This window comes from Piliocolobus tephrosceles, chromosome 11 (assembly GCF_002776525.5).
Source record: "Piliocolobus tephrosceles isolate RC106 chromosome 11, ASM277652v3, whole genome shotgun sequence".
NCBI classification, from domain to species: Eukaryota; Metazoa; Chordata; class Mammalia; order Primates; family Cercopithecidae; genus Piliocolobus; species Piliocolobus tephrosceles.
In genome coordinates this window covers 47,556,489-47,571,082 of record NC_045444.1, presented here as the reverse complement: position 1 = coordinate 47,571,082, position 14,594 = coordinate 47,556,489, and the positions used below count along the sequence as shown (strand labels likewise).

Below are 14,594 nucleotides of genomic sequence, written 5' to 3'. Positions count from 1 at the left end.
GTGCCACATATACACCATGGAATACTATGCAGCCATAAAAAAGGATGAGTTTGCGTCCTTTGTAGGGACATGGATGCAGCTGGAAACCATCATTCTTAGCAAATTATCACAAGAAGAGAAAACCAAACACCGCATGTTCTCACTCATAGGTGGGAACTGAACAATGAGCTCACTTGGACTCGGGAAGGGGAACATCACACACTGGGGCCTATCATGGGGAGGGGGGAGGGGGGAGGGATTGCATTGGGGAGTTATACCTGATATAAATGATGAATTGATGGGTGCTGACGAGTTGATGGGTGCAGCACACCAACATGGCACATGTATACATATGTAACCTGCACGTTATGCACATGTACCCTAGAACTTAAAGTATAATAAAAAAAAAAAAAAAAAAAAAAGAAATAGAATAATGCAAGAAAACACCTCAGTAGCTGAAGTTCAAGATGAAATCCCAGGTCTGAAATCCACTGCATGCTCTAGAGAGAGATTTGATGCAGATATATATATATAATCATATATATATAATCATATATATATATAATATATATGCATGATGATATATATACATATCATCATATATCATGATATATACATATATGAATTAGAATTAAAACCAAGGAAAAGCTGGAATCAAGCCAAACCTGAAGCATTAGGATCCCAGGTAAGCAGTAAAACAGTAGCCAGGTTGTATGAATCAAACAAGGATGAAAAAATACCAGAGAGAAGAAAAGCAGAAATTCCAATGCTAGGGAACCAGAAAGAGTCCTTTCCTATGCATGTATACATAATATATGGTAAATAATATGTATATATTTATACATATAAATAAAAATAAATATACATAAAATTATACTACATATTTTAAATATATAGAAATCTATAACATTTTAAATGAGGATTATACCTTTAATAAATAATGATTGGTTGAAATTAGTATGGACCAAACTGGAAGCAGTCAATACCAAGAATTCAAAAGCTCAAGAAAAAAAACAGTAATTTAGTTTTGTAAGCAAATCAGTAGCACAAAAATGAAATTCCAAAAAGCAGATCTGCAGCCAGAAGAAAAGGAACAAGTGAGTCATGAATGCTGTTTTGTAAGAATGTAATAAAATACAAAAATTTATCACACTAGTTTGCATCATGTAATGAGCACAAGTCTAAATGTGCAGGCTTTGTCTAGCAAAGTGGTTCCATCAGGGGGAAAACTGGAGTGAATTAGAATATCTCATTAAAGGGAAACTTGGTTGCAAGACAGGAACGTGGATAACAGAAAGAAGCAAAGAAATAATAGCACTGGAGAGCTGGGGACGAAAGTCAGAGGAAGCCCAGGAGTAAGATGCTTGCAATGGTGAACAAGCAATGTACTGATATTGGGCTCCTTATATTTCTACCTGCCAGAATTAGTCTCCCAGAAGATTGAACCAAGCCCCAAAAGAGGAAATTATAGCTATAAAAATACTTTTCAAGTGATAAAGAATCACATAAATATTACTGATGATGATATTAGTGGTAGAGGTGATGGTTATAATAATGATATAGAATTGCCTACCAGAAATAGAGAGCTTTACAAATTGAAGCAGGTAGAATAATCATGCCATTAATTAAAAGAAAGTTCTCAGAATGAGAGCCAACATTGTAGGTTGGGTGCTCCAAAGATAACTTTTGCATAGCTAACTTTGAGGTGACTAAGGACCATCATAGGTCATAAGGCAGTTGGAGATTTGAGATCGGATGCTGGAAGAGAGAGCAGGGTTGGAGATAGAGATATATATAACATTTAACTAAAGATATCACATGATTACGATGATGACGACGACTCAAAAATGATGACGACGACTCAAAAATGAAAGTCTTGAGAGAGAAGAAGACTCAATGCTGGGAAAGTAATAAGGTTTAAGATTTGGCAGAAGGAAGACAAGTTAACAAAAGAATCAGAAATAGAATACATATGTAAAAGGATTATTACATTACACAAATATTTAATGAGCACCTTCCTTTTGTCAGATACCACTCTAATAGTGAATAAGACAGATATAAACAGAAAAAAGCCTCTGCCTTCATGGAACATCCATCTCATGGAGAGAGTCGTATAAATAGGAACACAGTAGAAAAGAATTTCAAAAAGAATAAGAAGTTAATAATGTTGGATGTTGTAGGGTAGTCAGTAAGACCTGTGTAAAACAAAGAGGTTCTGGATAGCCTAATTTTCAATAGCACTGGAATTCCAAAGAACATGTATTACTGTTATAATCAGAAATAGACAAATAAGGTATTTCCATTTGGAATATGGACTATATTTTCAACAAATAATTAATTAAGAAAATCAAATTTAAATCATTATACTATTTGAGGAAAGCCTAAATCATAAATGGAAACAAGCAAAGTCCTTAGCAAACTTCTATCTTTGCATTATTAGCTATATTACTCATACTGCCTTAATAACTCACATACTAATTAACCAGGGTCCTAAAGAAATTGTTCCTAATAATCAGTGAAAATACTCTCCTTTTGCAGGCCTTCTCCAAAAGCACTCTATTTTTAGACCCTTTCTGGACAATATTTTACAAATACGTTGAGAATATTTATTTATCATGCCAGCATTACAAGTACAATGACAGACGTTAATTGAAAAACTTCCATTTTAATATGTGATCTTGCTGTCATGATGTACACAAGCCTTGGTTACTATGACATTTAGCTTAAGAGAACAGATTCACAAAATGCTTACCATTGTGCATTTCTGAATCACAGACACTTTTCTTCCTCTTTATCCTTGTTATACTTCAGATGAATCCATATTCAGATAATCTATCTTATGAAATTATGACAAGTTTGGTAGTTCTGTTCCAAATTTATGTCTCCAGTCTCCTTGAAGCTCAATAATATTTTCCATTTTTAGTTGAACTTTAAAATTTTGTTCATAGTATTTGAATGTCATGCACAATCTAGTCATTGAAATTTCTATATTTTAATTCATTTACATAATTGAAATAATATAATATTATCAATACTAATTAGTAATTTCATTACAGGATAATAGATTGATAAAATGAATGTTTCAGATGAAGCACCAAGAACAAACAGATATTTATTTCCATATGGGATAAAAGATTATATGCAGAATTTGCAAACCATGCTCTAAAAGCCTAGGTATGTGACTCTAATTTTTCACCCACACAGAGGCTATAAAGGGTCATGAGATGAAACAGACACATTTTGGAGTTCTTCGGAAAGAGCTGTAACATGAGTCTGACATTTCCTTATTCTCCTTAAAAGGGATGGTAGTAGGGGTATGATTCCTGCCTGAGAAACATAAAGTCAGCCTAGCTGCTGATGGCTGATATTGCTGCATTCAGTAACACACAACTTTCAGGATTTATCAGAGCACTCAATCTGAGTGTATGTATGTGTCTTCTGTGAATCATACATAAGCCACACACATGAGAGGAGAGCGGGGAGAAGAGAGTGAGAGGGTGTGGAATATAGAGTCATCTTGGTCTGCCACAGAGCACTGAGAAGATTTCAGCAGAGAGACTCTATCACTATAACTGAATGCCTAGGGGATGAAGAGGAATAAATAGTAAGGCAGAAAAGAGTGCAGGTGAGAAAACCTCCAGGAGAGAATGAGTAAACGCAAACTCTTGCTAAGCCTAGAGAGTGTGACATTAATTTGCCACAGTAGCAGTGAAGTAAGAACTTTCCTGCTTTACATCTATTAGAGAGATAAGAAACTAGAGCTAGGAAGATAATGGAGCATCTAAAGGAAGATGTTCAAGGTAGAAAAAAAAAGCAACTACAGTTGACCCTTGAGCAACACAGGTCTTATAGGTGCTGATCTCCCACACAGCTGAAAATCTGTATATAACTTTTGACTCCCTCAAAACTTAACTACTAATAGCCTACTGTTGACCAGGAGCCTTAATAATAACATAGTCAATTAACACATAATGTGTATATTATATACTGTATTTTTAAAATAAACTGGAGAAAAAAATAAGAAAATCATAAAGAAGAGAAAATATATTTACTATTCATTAAGTGAAAATGGATTATATAAAGGTCTTGATCCTCATTGTCTTAATGTTGAGTAGGCTGAGGAGGAGGAGGAGGAAGAGGAGGGGTTGGTCTTGCTATCTCAGGAGTGGCAGAGGCAGAAAAGGTAGAAGGTGAGGCAAGAGAAGCAGACACACTTGATGCAACTTTATGGAAATACATTGCAATTTCTAACCTTTTGGTTTTTCATTTATCTAAAACTGTTTCCATGAGATAGGATCCTTCTTCCACCATTTACTTTAATTTAGTTTCAGTGCACATATTATAGAAGGGTCCATGTTGTAAAAGCAGTTGAACCTAGTCTTGAATAATTGTAACTCTTCTGCCAGATTGTCTAATGTGAATTCGTTTTCTGGCACTGCTTTTTCAATGTCTTTTTCCTTATCTTCTGGCACTGGTTTAGAAGTACTCATCTCCATCGAGTCATCTTCTATTAATTCCTCTGACGTGGAATCTGTTTGCTCTTTAGTTTCTCCAAGATCTACATCCTAACACCTTTTACCCTCGCCTTTTTTGCCATAATCACAATCTCTTTCATAATTTCCTTGATTGGCTCTGTTGTAAATCTTGTGAAATCATGCACACCAGAACACAGTTTTCTCCAACAGGAATTTGTGGTTTCAAGTTTGATGGCTTTCATGGATTTTTCTGTAGCAATGAAGGCATCTTCAATGGTGTAATCCTCTAGAGTTTCATGATGTCTTCTCTATTGGGGTTCTCTTCTACAGCATTGATGATACTTTCCATACAGCCTTAAAGGTCTTACAAAACCTGATCTAGAAGCTGATTACAAGTATTGTGTTTTGGGGCAAGTAGACCACTTTAACACCTTCACGAGCATTAGCTCCTGGGGTTCTAGACAGCCAGAGGCATTGTCCAATATTGAAAGGATTTTCAAAGGCATTTCCTTACTGGTAAGGTACTTCCTGACTTCAGGGACAAAGCATCGATAGAACCAAACTAGAAAAAGGGTTCTCATTGTCCAGATCTTTTTGTACAACCAAAAGACTGGCAGGTAGTATTCATCTTTTCCTTTCAAGGATCTGGGGTTAGTAGTTTTATAGAAAAGGTCAGTCTTGATCATAAACCTGGTGGCATTTGCACAAAACAGCAGAATTAGCCTACTCCTTCCTGCTTTAAATACTCATGCTCTCTTCCTTTGTGGCATTTCCTCCCCAGAATTGGGCTGCTTTAAAAACCTGTTCAAGCAGATATCCTTTCTCTTACAAAAATCATAAATAAAAGAAAATACACTTACATTACTGTACTATATTTGTTGATAAGTTTATGCATCTTTTTTTTTTTTTTCATGACTCTGGCTCACTTTATTTTTGGCCCCAGGTCAGGTCTCCCAAAGGGTTTCCCAGCAGTCACTTCAGAGTCTCCTGCAGAGTCACCATCAAGCAGACCTTTTCCTTGGGAGGCCGTGTCATCACCCCAACCCGTGACTTCTGGTATCACCATCTCCTGTCACCTGGGCTCCAGTTTCTATATGATGGCCTCAAACAGGACATCAAAGCATAGCTACCAGTTTGAAGGTGCCCTCCGGCTTGGCAGGAACCACATGGACAAAACTCTTGTAGAGTACAGCACCCTTGGGCAGCCTGGTGATCAGATCCACAGCCTCCGTGTTTCTGGGATGAGGCACGTAGACCTCCTTAGTGTAGCGGACTATCCCCTCTTCCAGGGCATACAGACATTTATTCTTCCCAAGACCCACATGGGCACCTGGGTGCCAGCGGAAATGGCGCTATGTTCCAATGATGTTCCCAGCATGAACACAGTGACCTTCCATTTTCTTAATGCCTAGGCGTTTGCCTGATGACTTTCCACCAAGGTTTCTGGAGCTACCACCTGTCTTCTTGGATGCATATCTGACAGCAAGAGCTGTAGCAGGAGTGGAGCTCAGCAAGGATGTAACAGCTGTCCGGGTCCTCAGCACCAGCACCACAGATGCCATGTTTGCGTTCACTCTATGCATCTTTTTATATCATCTGCCTGAAACAGTGGGCAACCACAGCTGCAAACCTCAATCTGCAGTACATATCAAGCAATTCAACTTTGTCTTGTAATGTTATGACTTTTCTCTGCTTCTTGGGAGCACTTCGAGCATCACTGTGGCACTTCGTATGGGTTCCATGGTATTCAAGGTTCACAATATTATACTAAACATGATGAAAAATACATGAGAACCATGAGAGATCATTCTTTTTATGGCAATGTGCTGTTTACTGGGGAGATGAACTGCTCAGGTAGAGATGATTAGCATCACCAGGTGTTTTAAGTGGACACTGGAAACACTTGGACTCACACAATAGCAACTGCAAGTAGCTACATTATTACAGTAGTACAGTAAGTACAATAGTAAATTGTATGCAGTTATGATTTAATACTGCATTTTTGCATTTGTTTACATTTCTCTCAGTTGCCAATGACACCATGCACAGTCTATAAGTGTTTGTGTACATAAGGCCTGATAAATTTTAACCTTTATAATAGATTTGGGTAGATTTTACGGTAGTATATGATACAATAGACTAGCATCTACGTATATGTTATGCATTCATGACATACTTTTTTCCTAATTTTTTAAATATTTCTAGGCTATGCAGTTTATCTGTGAGTTTTTTTCAAATTGTCACAAATCTAAGCTATTGCCCATCAAAAATTAGCTCTTTGAAGTCATGCTTTCTATATTTGCTTCATTTCTCCTAAAGTGTGTGCACAACTTACCACCTAAGACTGGCAAAATCCTATTATAAATCCAGGACTGTGTTAATTTATTCAGTATCTTTGCATACCATATTTTAAACATGTGTTTAATAGTCTGTATCTTTTATATTTATTTCCACTTCTTACAGACTAGCTAATTGTAATTGGCATAATCCTATTATCTTTCATATTAGATTCTTTTCTGGGAGGGTGAGGAAAAAATAAATGTTAACTTGTTACAAATTTCCCCCATCATCTTTCATGTTTTCACTGACTTCCAGCTTATGCTTCAAACTCACCAATTTAAAGCAGCTCATCCATGTTCCCAGTTGAAAATACAATTTCAAATTATACAAAGTGAATAGAAGATGACATTAAAAATAACAAATGTGGGCTGGATGCGGTGGCTCACTGCTGTAATCCCAGCACTTTGGGAGGCTGGGGCAGGTGGATCACGAGGTCAGGAGTTCGAGACCAGCTTGGCCAACATGGTGAAACCCCATCTCTACTAAAAATACAAAAAATTAGCTGGGTGTGGTGGTAGGTGCCTGTAATCCCAGCTGCTCAGGAGGCTGAGGCAAGAGAATTGCTTGAACCCAGGAGGCAGAGATTGTTGTGAGCCAAGACTGTGCCACAGCACTCCAGCCTGGCCAACAGAGTGAGACTCTGTCTCAAAAAAAAAAAAAAAAAAAAAAAAGTGAAATTTTAGCAGTTTTCTGTTACTGGGGAGTTGATTGCAATAGGAAGGAGAATTAATTAATCATCATCACATTCATATAAACAAATTAATATATTTATTAAGTACAGTAGCCAAAGCAGGTTGAACTTATTTGTGGGCATTAAAAGTTTTCTGTATGAGCAAACATCACCACCACCAGTACCACACAGACCAAAAGCCAGTCTTTGTTGGACACACAGTCCCTCTTTAGATTCACCTAGGAATCATAGCCCAACCATGACATCTGGTAGGCTGGAACCAGTCATTGTTTTCCTGTGATGTAAGCATAAACTCTTCCCGCTATATTAAAGGCCTATTCTTTTACCTGAATGCAACACTAATGCAACTAGGATGTTTTAACAACACTGTATTTTATGATTGGGTCTTATAATAAAGTAGGATTCTGCTGATGTTGCTTATACATTGGAGTAATAAAATTTTTTAAGAGTGCCCAAATTAAAACATTTTCCCAAAAATCATTTTGCTAAATTGATGCTTGCTTCATAATTTGGGCCCAAATTATTCCATGACTTCACAGATTCATACTCTAATTTACAACATATATCAAGCTTTGTAGCAGAGAGACCTGATACTCTCTTAAATTCTCCTCTATGCTATACTTCTTTCGAAGTTGAATTCCAAAGAATTTTGAGGAGCCTGCAGAAATATCTTCAAAATATTTTCTTTGGAATGCTTCCAAGTAAAATAACTATTTCTTAAGTAGGCAGAAATTTTCTTTAATGCCTTCAGCATAGAAATATCATATATTCTCACTATGCAGAATATCAAAACCCAAATCCGATAGGATGGTGTTTAGGGTTTGGTTGAAGTCTCTGTGTGTGACTGAGTACTTATTATAGCAAATAAACTGAGTGTGGAATAAAGATGAAGGCAGATGATTAGTACTAGAGAAATTGAAAAAAGTGAAATCTAGAAAGTTCCACTACTTAGAAACCACCAAGTGCCAAACATTTGTCACTGATAAACCACATTTAGGTCTAAATGTCAGTAAAGATACTCAGATGATTGAAGAAGGAAAAAGGTAGGTGGCATCCAAAAATAGCGGCTAAAATATAAGAGTGAGAATCTGGGCCACCGGACTTATTTCCACGTTTCACCAAATTGAGAGGCAGAAGCTTCTCAGAATCTGATTTTTGATTAATTATTTAAGTAGTTATTAAATAATTTGGAGTACTTTTAAAAAATACCAGTTCCTAGGGAGACACCCAAGATTAATTAAATGAAAATCCTTGAGGGGGAAGCCTAGCATCAATAATTTTTTAAAAGCCCCTCAGGTGATTCCAATGTGCCAAAAGGTTTGATAAGTAACGTTCTAGAGCGTTGCTTGTTGTCAAATTTTAAGATTCATATATGTTACTATATTAGTCTGTTTCACATTGAGATAAAGAACTTCCTTGAGGCTGGGTAATTTATACAGGAAAGAAGTTTAATTGTCTCACAGCTCCACATGCCTGGCGGGGCCCCAGGAAACTTACAATCATGGCAGAAGGGAAGCACGTACCTCCTTCACAATGCAGCAGAAGCGAGAGCGAGCAAAGAGCAGGGACCACTGCCTTATAAATCCCTCAGATCTCGTGAGAACTCGCCATCACGAGAACAGCATGGGGGAAACTGCCCCCAAGAGCCAATCACCTTCCTCCTTCCACACATGGAGATTACAGGTCCCTCCCTCAACACATGGGGTTTACAAATGGAGATGAGATTTTGGTAGGGACACAGAGCCAAACCATACCAGTTACCTAAATATATTTTTAATGTACAGATCCTGACTTAAGAGGTCTGGATGGGGCCTGAGATTCTGCATTCTGGCAAGCTTAAATTTAATGCTAATATTATTGGCTTTATACTTTGTTTGAAGTAGAAATTTATTTTTACCATTTTTGTTATAAAATAAAAGGTTTATTTATTAAATAACTTTTAAAAGCTAGCAGTCCAGCTTTCTTTACGTTTGGTGAGTTTTAAAAATAATTTCAACTTTTATTGTAGATTCAGGGAGTACATGTGCAGGCTTGTTATATGGGCATATTGCATGATGCTGAGGTTTGGGGTATGATTGATCCTGTCACCCAAGTAGTGGGCAGTATAGTATCCAATAGTTACCTTTTTAACCCTAGTTCCCCACCCTCCCTCTCCTCTCTGGTGGTTTGCAGTGTCTATTGTTGCCATCTTTATGTTCACAACTACCCAATGTTTATCTCCCACTTATAAGTGAGAACATGTGGATTTGGTTTTCTTTTCCTGCAGTAATTCACTTAGGATAATGACCTCCAGTAGTATACATGTTGCTGCAAAGAGGACATGATTTTGCTCTTTTTTAGGGCTGCAGTGTATGCCATGGAGTACATGTATATTTTCTTTATTCAATACACTGTTGATGAGCACCTAGGTTGATTCCATGTCTTTACCGTGGTGACTAGCACTGTGATTAACACTAACATCCATGTGTCTTTTGATAGAATGATTCATTTTCCTTTGGGTATATGCCCAGTAATGACATTGCTGGTTCAATAGTAGTTCCAAGTTCTTTGAGAAATCTCCAAACTGCTTTCCATAGTGGCTGAACCAATTTATATTCCCACCAACAGTGTGTAAGCATACCCTTTTCTCTGCAGCCTTATAAGAATCTGTTGTTTTTTGACTTTTTAATAATCACCATTCTGACTGGTGAGAGATAGTATCTCATTGTGGTTTTGGTTTGCATTTCTCTGATGATTCGTGATATTGAACATTTCTTCTTATGTTAACTGGCTACTTATATGTCTTCTTTTAAGAAGCGTCTGTTCATGTCTTTACCCACTTTTTAATCACGTTGATTTTTGCTTGCTGACTTGTTTAAGTTCCTTATAGATTCTGGATATTAGACCCTTGATGAACCAAATTTAAATAGCAAAGTTTCCAGAACAGTGGATATCAACCTTCTGTGGAGCTATCAACAGCTCCACAGAAGAATCACCTGGAAGTACTTTTCAAAAAATACCCATGCTTAGGCCCCAGGCACAGAGATTCTGGTTGGTGTAGGGATTGAGCATTAGTACAGTTTTAGAACTCTCAAACGCAGTCAATATTGAGAACCACTGTTCTAGAAAAACTGGCATAATGTATTCAGTTAGGGAAAAATAAAGAAGAAGAGGCACAGAGAACAAACAAATGACAAATACAGCTTATTTTTATTTGATCATGAAATATTTGTAAGATGATATAAATGTATTCTCAAATACTAGAAAATGATGAAAACTCATCATTAGAGCATAGCCCAACAGATAATCCACTCCTAGAGTCTAAGAGGGCATTTCTGCTAACTATAAGCAGATGCAACTTGAATGAGGAAAATATGCCAAATTGTCACTTTTTTTACACTCTAAGACTTCCCCTCATGAAAGAGAAAACATTTGAAAATGCAGAAGATACCTAGTACATCCTACACTCTCAGCCCATCTGCCCATTCTTATGGACAACCATCCTTCTATCATGGTGATGCAGGATACCTAGAGTACTTTCCTCTACACACTCTGCTACCAACAACCATGCTGCCCCTGGCAGAAGTACAGGGCATTTGGATAAGTGTGATGTTTATTATACATACTCTTGGAAACATGAAGCATACTGACATCAACCTCATTAAGCAATCTTAGGATATAGCTGGGTAGATATAGCACGAATCTACCTTGCCTTGTTTAAAAATGAGAAAAAAAAGGAAAAAACCTAGGAGTCCATAAAAAATACTAAAAATTATTGGAGAGTAAAAATAATCTGACAGTCCAAAGGAAGATCATAGCTCTGAAAATTATCAACTTTAGGATAAAAAGAAAATGTCCAGAAATCACTGGGAATACACTCTACCAAGCAGAAAAAATAAAAAGTATTCAGGAAAGGACAGGCTAAAATGTAAAGAAAACAGGATGAAATAAGAAAGAAATTCATGAAAACTAAAAATGCAACAGCAAAATCAAAACTCATAATAAAAGTAGGAAAATGCAGAATTTATACTGCAGATAATCAAATGGTAATATAAAAAACTAACATTAAACTACAGAGAAAAAGTATACAGAGCAGAAATCAGAAATCTAATGTGTACCTGTATGTTCATCTTAGTGCTAGTCACCATAACAAAGACATGGAATCAACTAAGTGCCATTAGGGTGAGGTGGATAAAGAAAATGTGGTACATATACACCATGGAATGCTATGCAGCCATAAAAAGAACAGCATCATATCCTTTTGCAGTAATATGAATGCAGCTGGAGGCCATTATCCTAAGCAAATTAACTCAGGAACAGAAAACCAAATACTGCATGTTGTCACTCATAAATGGGAGCTAAACATTGGGTACTCATGGACATAAATATGGGAACAATAGGCACTGGGAATCACCAGAGCTGAGAAGGAGGGTAGGGAACAAGTGTTGTAAAACTAACTATACTCTATGCTCATGACCTGGGTGATTGGATCATCCATACCCAAACCTCAGCATCATGCAACATACTCATGTAACAAACCTGCACATGTACTCCCAAATTCAAAGTTAAAAAAAAGAAAGACATATGTAGTTAAAATGTTTGAAGAAAGTAGAGGGATATGAGCAAAGAAAGTCTTCACAAAGAGATCAAAGTAAATGGAACAGAATAAAATATAATAGGAAAATTACTACATGGAAAACTATTAGTGTATGCAGGATGGAAAAGCTTTTTAATACACCTACCATTAGGTCAATCTTAGCAAATTGCTTCATTAAGGGACACAGGAAAAAGGTCTATAAACATTCAGGATTAAAATACATAAACTCAAAAAATAAAATAAAAATAGAAAGACTATAGACTTATCTGCCATAGTTACTGAAGCCAGATATTGAATAAAGCAAATAAAGCAATACAGAGAGATATTTAAAAGTAAAATTGTTACCCCAAACATTTATATGTAGTTAACTGAATGAATAAAGGTGGGTTTACAGGAGGTTGGGGAACTGCTTGAAATGGTGGAGACTCTATCATGTTTAAAAGATGATAAGAACAATTCATCTGAAGAGGAAGAGGTCAATTAAATTAGAAATGGCATAAGTTTCCAGAGTGGTGAGAGGGAATAGAAAATAAACATAAAGGAAAATAAAACTTCCTTATTTTCTTGCAGTTTTAACTGTTTAATAGGAAGAAAGTTTGCAGCTATAACTTTTTAATAGGAAGAAAGTAAAGTGAGTTATTTCTGATGATATATTTTCCCTCTGAAATAGAAAGCAAGATTACTATTAAGTAATGGTGAAAAGAGAGGATGTTGGAGAAGGTAAAGAAAGTTGAAAAATAATTATTTGAAATGTCAGAGATACATAATGAAATTAGGAGGAGATGTTGAAGGTGTCCTTGAGTCATAACTTTAAAATGGTTACAATCTGCCTTGTTGAATGATGATTTCCAGCAGAGTATATCTGCTTGTGGAGGCAAGGAGAAAATGGAAAAATGGAGGAACCCCAACATAAGTATGGCTTTAAAAGCTAGCAGAAGAAAATAAATTACTAAAATCAGAGAACTACTGAAAGAAATTGAGATGCAAAAGTCCATACAAAAGATCAATGAAAAGAGTTTGTTTTTGAAAGAATAAACAAGCTTGATAGACTACTAGTTAGATTAACCAAAAAAAAAAAAAAGAGAGAGAGAGAATAAGCACAATCAGAAATGACAAATGACATTACAACCAATCCCACAGAAATACAAAAGATATTCAGAGACTATTATGAACACCTCTATGCAAACAAATTGGAAAATCTAGAGGAAATGGATAAGTTCCTGGAAACACAAAACCATCCCAGATTGAACAAGGAGTAATGTGAAAACATGATAAGCCAATAACAAGTTCTGAAATTGAATCAGTAATTTTTAAAAACATACCAACCAAAAAAAGCCCTGAACCAGATGGATTCACAGCTGAATTCTACTAGATGTACAAAGAAGAACTGGTACCCATCCTACTAAAACTCTTCTTAAAAATTGAGGATGAGGGGATGCTTCTCACTAACATATTATACAATGCCAACATCATCTTTATACCAAAATCTGGCAGAGACACAAAAACAGAAAACTTCAGGCTAAAATTCCTGATGAATACAGACACAAAATCCTCAACAAAATACTAGCAAACTGAATTCAGCAGCACATCAAAAAGCTAATTCACTATGATAAAGTAGGCTTCATTCCTGGGATGCAAGGTTGGTTTGACATACACAATTCAATATATACGATTCACCACATAGACAGAATCAAAATCAAAACCATATGGTTATCTCAATAGATACAGAAAAGGCCTTTAAGAGAATCCCAAATCCCTTCATGATAAAATACCCTGAACAGGCTAGTCACTGAAGAAACATACCTCAAAACAATAAGAGCCATCTATGAAAAACACACAGCTAAAATCATACCAAATGGGTAAAAGCTTTAACTATTCCCCTTGAGAACCAGAAGAAGAAAGTGATGCCTACTCTTGCCTCCTATTTAACATAGCATGGGAAGATCTAGCCAGAGCAATCAGGCAAGAGAAAGAAATAAAAGGCATTCAAATAGGAAGAGAGGAAGTTAAACTATCTCTCTTTGCTGATGATTATAATTCTATAAATAGAAAACCCTAAAGACTCCACCAAAAGGCTACTAGAATTGACAATTTCAGTGAAGTTTCAGGATACAAAATCAACTTACAAAAGTCAATAGTATTTTTTTTATTTTATTTTTTTTATTTTTTATTTTTATTTTTATTATACTTTAAGTTCTAGGGTACATGTGCATAACGTGCAGGTTTGTTACATATGTATACATGTGTCATGTTGGTGTGCTGCACCCATCAACTCGTCAGCACCCATCAATTCATCATTTATATCAGGTATAACTCCCCAATGCAATCCCTCGCCCTTCCCCCCTCCCCATGATAGGCCCCAGTGTGTGATGTTCCCCTTCCCGAGTCCAAGTGAGCTCATTGTTCAGTTCCCACCTATGAGTGAGAACATGCGGTGTTTGGTTTTCTCTTCTTGTGATAATTTGCTAAGAATGATGGTTTCCAGCTGCATCCATGTCCCTACAAAGGACGCAAACTCATCCTTTTTTATGGC

The 14,594-nt window shown here is 36.4% G+C and overlaps 1 protein-coding gene and 1 pseudogene across 15 annotated transcripts in view; both read right to left on the bottom strand.

Annotated features, from left to right (window-relative positions):
- Positions 1-14,594, bottom strand: part of SLC4A10 (solute carrier family 4 member 10) — a 392,709-nt gene that overhangs the window by 172,150 nt on the left and 205,965 nt on the right. The window lies entirely within an intron of this gene.
- On the bottom strand, positions 5,570-6,020 carry LOC111546072 (annotated as a pseudogene).